The sequence below is a fragment of the Eubalaena glacialis genome, chromosome 18 (assembly GCF_028564815.1).
Source record: "Eubalaena glacialis isolate mEubGla1 chromosome 18, mEubGla1.1.hap2.+ XY, whole genome shotgun sequence".
In the NCBI taxonomy this organism is placed as follows: domain Eukaryota; kingdom Metazoa; phylum Chordata; class Mammalia; order Artiodactyla; family Balaenidae; genus Eubalaena; species Eubalaena glacialis.
Window position 1 is genome coordinate 12,718,417 of NC_083733.1, and position 6,000 is coordinate 12,724,416.

Here is a 6,000-nt window from a genome sequence, read left to right on the forward strand (position 1 = left end):
GTCATTAAAGTACATAAAAAACATTCCCAGGGACTTCCCTGGTGGTCCAGTGGTTAAGACTCCACACTCCCAATGCAGGGAGCCCAGGTTCAATTCCTGGTCAGGGAACTAGACCCTGCATGGCACAAGAAAGAGCCCACATGCCACAACTAAAAAGATCCTGCATGCAGCAACGAAGACTCGGCACAGCCAAATAAATAAATAAATATTTTTAAAAAATCCCCAAGGTAGATCATTTCCTTAGCCATGAAACAAATCTCAAGTTTTAAAGAACTGAAATACATAACAAAGTATATTCTTTGACCAAAACAGAATTAAACTAGAAATCAATAATAGAAAGAGATGTAGAAAATCCCCTAATGTTTGGAAATTAAATAACAAATTTCTAAATAACCAATGGGTGAAAAAGGAAGTCACAAGGGAAGTTTAAAAAAAACAAAACACAGAATTGAATGGAAATGAAAACAAAACATACCAGAATTTGAGGGATGCAGCTAAAGCAGTATTTAGAGGACATTTATAGCATTAAAACCAATGTCAAGGGACTTCCCTGGTGGCGCAGTGGTTAGGAATCCACCTGCCAATGCAGGGGACACGGGTTCGAGCCCTGGTCCAGGAAGATCCCACATGCCGCAGAGCAACTGGGCCCGTGAGCCACAATTGCTGAGCCTGCGCTCTAGAGCCCGCGAGCCACGACTGCTGAGCCCGTGTGCCACAGCTGCTGAGGCCCGCGCGCCTGGAGCCAGTCTCCGCAACAAGGGGGGCCGCTGCAATGAGAGGCCTGTGCACCGCAACGAAGAGTAGCCCCCGCTCGCGGCAACTGGAGAAAGCCCGCACGCAGCAACGAAGACCCAACGCAGCCAAAAAAAAAAAAAAAAAACCAATGTCAAGAATAATCGAGGAGATGTTACTACAGATGCTACAGACATTAAAAAGTTATTCTTTCACAATAAAAACTGATAAACATTAGCTACGTTAATTAAGGAGAAAAAGGAGCAATCCCAAATACACAAAATAAGTGGGAAATATCAACAAACTCAAGAGAAAAAAGATGAAATAATGGCAAAAAAATTCCATCTTCAATAGCAATAAATTACATAAGAATAAAGTTAATAAAAATGCAAATATTTTATGAAAAAACTTATAAAGTGCTGGCAAGGGGGGAAAATGAAAGAGGAACAAATGGGAAGGCCTACAGTAAGATCCAACATCATAAAGGTTTCCATTCCCCCTAATTAAATGTAACCATTAACTGAATCATAATAAAAGTACCAACAGAGTTCTTTAAAATATAACTTATTCTAAAGTACCAGTGGGAATCATTAGTAAAACTTGTATAATCTCAAAGTGGTGAAGGCTTTTGGGTGTCATAAAAAGGAAGAGCAGTAAATTCAACCATAAAGAAATTCAAAACGCCTCCATGGCAAAAACCACCAATGAGCAAAATTAAAAGGTAAATGAAAAAATATTTCCCATTCATATGACAAAGTACCAGCCGGCTGTGTGACCTTGGGTAAATCACTTCACCAGAGCCTTCACTTTTCCTTGTTGAAACTGAGGAACTAAGCGAAGACACAGGGTAGGTGTGAGGATTGGGTGATCACTTCAGCTGCAAAGTCTCTTGCAAAGAGGTCACAGGTCTTACTCATTCAGCAATTTGTGCATCAGGAAACTTGCGAAACCTTTCAAGCCTCCCTCCACCCCGCGAGGCCCTGGGCAGCCGCACGCGGCATCCGGGCGCTGCCAGGTGCGCCCGGCCCCGCCCCCAGCCTCGCACTGCGCCCGCCCGCCCGCCCGCCGGGTTTCAGGACCCGATCCCGCGCGGCCGGAGACCTTCGCGGCGGGTCGGAGGCGCTTTGCCTGACAAAGGGAGGAAGGCTGGCCCTCACCGCCGCCCTCCCCTTCGGCCGTTCCCGCCCCCGCACGTCCGGCCAGGAGGGCCCCGCCGGTCCAGCGCTGAGGAGAGGGCCGGGCCGCCCCGGACACCGCCCCGAGGGTCGCCGCCGCCTGCGAGTCACCGAAGTTTGGGCTCCCACCCCACGCGGGCACGAGCCCATCCCTCATCTTCCCCTTGGCCCCCAGACCCCGCGGAGCTGCCTGGCAGGCCCCCTCATACCTGGAGGGGCACAGCCCCCGCTCGTGGCTCAGTGCCAGGCCGGGTCACGGCGCGGGGCAGCTAAAACGCGTGGAGACCGGAGCCCTGTCACCCACTCGCGGCGGGAGGTGGGGGGAAGGGCGGCCACCGGCGCGCTCGCAGCATTGCACATGCGCAGATGCAGGGGCTGCTTGCCGTCCCAGGGTCCTCCGAGGGGTGGTCCATCGAACTTCGGGACTACATTTCCCATAAGCCTGCAGGGCCTCACCGTAGGGACTCTCAGGAAAGTCTTCACCTTGTTTAGCCGGTTGGATGAGAGCTGACCAAGATAATCCCTTGACCTGGACTTCACTTCCACCAGAGCGGTTTATGAGTTACAACCACTACCTACCCCAAAATACAAATCCTGGCTTTTAAAGATTACACAGGTAATCTATGGTAACAGCATTTAAATTAGAAAATATGTATAAAATAAAGCAAATATTACCCATAATCTCACTTTTCAAAGATAACTGATGTAACATTAAGTTCACACCTTTCTGATATTTTTAAAAAATAAAATCGGCCATAAAGATACCATGTGCTACAACTACTTTTTTTTTTTAAGTTTTAGGTTTACAGTAAAATATGAGGAGATGCAGATGTTCCTCTATGAGGAACACAGAGTTCCACTATACCACCTGCACCCACACATGCATGGCCTCCTCCACTATCAACCTCCAGTACCACAGTGGTACATTTGCTACGATCGTATGTACACTGACAAATCACCCAAAGTCCATAGTTTACACTAGGGTTCACTCTGGGTGTTGAACATTCTATGGGTTTTGACAAATATATGATGACATGTATCCACCACCATAGTATCATACAGAATAGTTTCACTGCCCACAAAATCCCCTGTGCTCCATCTATTCATCCTTCCCTCATTCTCCCTGAGTCCCTGAAAGTCACTGACCTTTTTACTGTACTCCTAGGATTGTTACCAAGTCCAAGCTGAACCGCAGGCCAATAAATCAAGAGACGTTCTTGGGGCAAGGAATAGCGACTTAACTCAGAAAACCAGCAGACCGAGAAGAAGATGAATGTGTGTCCCAAAGAACCATCTTGCCTGAGTTAGAACTCAGGCTTCTTTTACACTAAAAAGGGAGGGAGTAGGGTCAAACATTTCCTGGTTCCCCTCAGCCTCTGGAGGGGGTATGTTAATTTCTTCTTCCTGTAGTCATTCACAGGTGGGCCTGGTCAAGATGTTTCCTGTGAGCTGAAGAAAGGTATTTTAGCTTAATGCACATTACCTGGGAGGCAGGGGTTCCCAGAGATGGGCTATTATGTATAATTTAAGCTTATAGGCAACATCCCTTTAGTGATTAACTTGTAATAGAATACGAAATTTCTTCCCTATTACAGTTTTGCCTTTTCCAGAATGTAACATAGTTGGAATCATTCAGTATGTAGCCTTTTCAGATTGGTTTCTTTCACTTAGTAATATGCATTTAAAGTTCCTCCATTCTTTTCATGGCTTGATAGCTCATTTCTTTTTAGCACTGAATAATATTCCATTGTATGCATGTACCACCACTTATTTATCCATTCAGCAATTGAAGGACATCTTGGTTGCTTCCAAGTTTTGACAATTATGAATAAAGCTGCTATAAGCATCCCTGTGCAGTGTTTTGTGTGGAAATAAAATAAGTTTCTCATTTGTATAAATATCAAGGAACACAATTGTCAGATTGTATGGTGAGAATATATTTAGTTTTGTAGAAACTGCCAGACTGTCTTCCAAAATGGCTGTACCATTTTGCATTCCCACCAGCAATGAATGAGAGTTCCTGTTGCTCCACACCCCTGTCAGCATTTGGTGTTGTCAGTGCTGTGGATTTTGGCCATTCTAGCAGGTGTGTAGTGTTAGCAACTAGTTTTCAATTAAAACAACATATAGTCTCAAAAAGCTACTGTTACTGAACCAAACTTGGGTCTGTATGCAAACAGCGAAGCCAGTCTATTGATACCAGGCTGTGGTGAAGGAAAGTGCAGGGTTTATTGCAAGGCCAAGCAAGGAGTACAGGCGAATAATGCTTAAAACACTGGAATTCCCCAATGGCTTTTAGGGAAAGATTTTTAAAGACAGGGTGAGGGAGAGGATTGTGGGGTGTGGAGTAATCAGCTCATGGATATCTTTACGATTGATTGGTGGTGAGGTAATCAAGAGTCAACATCATCAACCTTCTGGTTTCAACCAGTTTGGGGTCTATGTGCTTGTGGTCAACATGTAGTTAACTTCTTCCACCTGGCGGAGCTTTCAGGCTTGGCAAAATAGCTCAGGGATATGGTTCAAAATGTTATCTATAGCCCTTGAGAAGGAACTAAAGGTCCTTGAGTTTGTTTACTGGCTGAACAATTATTATTTTGTCTTGCTTGACTGTTTTTCTTTGTTTTTGTATTTTCTCACTTCTCTGATTAAATCTGCTCTTTGGAACTTGGGGAAGGCCTACAAGGCTAAAGTTTTCTACAAACAAGAGGCAGGCAGAGGACATTGGTGGGGGCAGTTCTTTCCTGGGAAGACCCTATCATAGGGTTCTGCTCAGATATATTACTTGTACATCAATGTTCATAGCAGCACTATTCACAACAGCAAAAAGACGGAAACAACCTTAGTGCCCATCAACAGAAGAATGGATAAATAAAATGTGGTATATACATATAGTGCAATATTATTCAGCCAAAAAAAGAATGAATATCTGATACATGCTACCACATGGATGAACCTTGAAAATACAAATGAAATAAGCCACATACCAAAGGACAAATATTGTATGATTCTGCTTACATAAAGTATCTAGAATAGGCAAATTCATAGAGAGAAAGTAGAGATTGCTGGGGACAAGAGTGGGTGAAGGCATGGGAGTTATTGTTTAATGGGTAGGGAGTTTCTATTTGGGATGATGAAAAAGTTCTGAAAAGAGACGATGGTGATGGATAAACACCACTGTGAATGTGCTTAACACCACTGAATTGTATAGTTAAAAATGGTAAATTTCATGTGTATATTTTACCATAATTTTAAAAAATAATAAGCTGGGTTGAAGTGATTGTTGCATAACTCTGTAAATTACTAAAAATCAAAGTCTCAGCAAGGTATTTTTGTTATTTATTGTTTGTGCCCTTTTGATTATTTTTAGTTTGATGGAATAATTCCATACTTCATCAGAAAGAAAAACAGAATACTCAGGATATTTTTTAAAAAGAGAGACTAATAACTATTAGATATAAAAATGTATTACAAAGCTAAAACATGAAAACTTTTTAGTACTGGCTCCAGGAAAAAAAAAAAAGACTCAAGAGTATATATTAATTTAGTGTCTGTTTTCACAGCACTTGTGAAAGATTGGACTTTTCCATGATTGTTCTTGGGCAACTAATTAACAATTTGGAGGAAAAAATGTTAGATTCCTAAGACTGCATATTAGGACAGTTAAGTATAAGCTGGATTCACGATTTAAATTTTAAAGTGAAAGTATCAAAGTAGTTGTAAAGAAATGATAAGGGAATGTTTTTTATATACTTTGGGTGAGAAGGTATGACACCAAAGGCATAAATCATCAAGGAAATAATTGACAAATTCAACTATAGAGACTAACTTTGAAAAAAATGCTATAAACAAAGTTAAAGACAAATAAGCTGGGAAAATATACATGGTACGTGAATGAAGAAAAAGGGTAGTCTTAATTTATGAACTCCTCTTATATGTTAATTTAACCCCATTAAGAAAAATAAGCTCAGTATATGAAGAACCAATTAAAGATGAAATACACAGAATAAATTTATCAAAAATGTTTTCTCTCTACTCAAAATCAAAGAAAAGCTATATGATAACATATGTAATATCATTTTGACCTATAAGT

General features: G+C 42.0%; 1 protein-coding gene across 1 annotated transcript in view; it reads right to left on the bottom strand.

Annotated features, from left to right (window-relative positions):
- The window catches only part of ZFP1 (ZFP1 zinc finger protein), a 36,823-nt gene extending 34,524 nt beyond the window's left edge, over positions 1-2,299 (bottom strand). Inside the window, exon 1 of the mRNA XM_061173523.1 lies at positions 2,117-2,299. The gene's annotated coding sequence lies outside the window, so the exon portion shown is untranslated. The remainder of the gene's footprint in view (positions 1-2,116) is intronic.
- Positions 2,300-6,000: the final 3,701 nt, after the last annotated feature.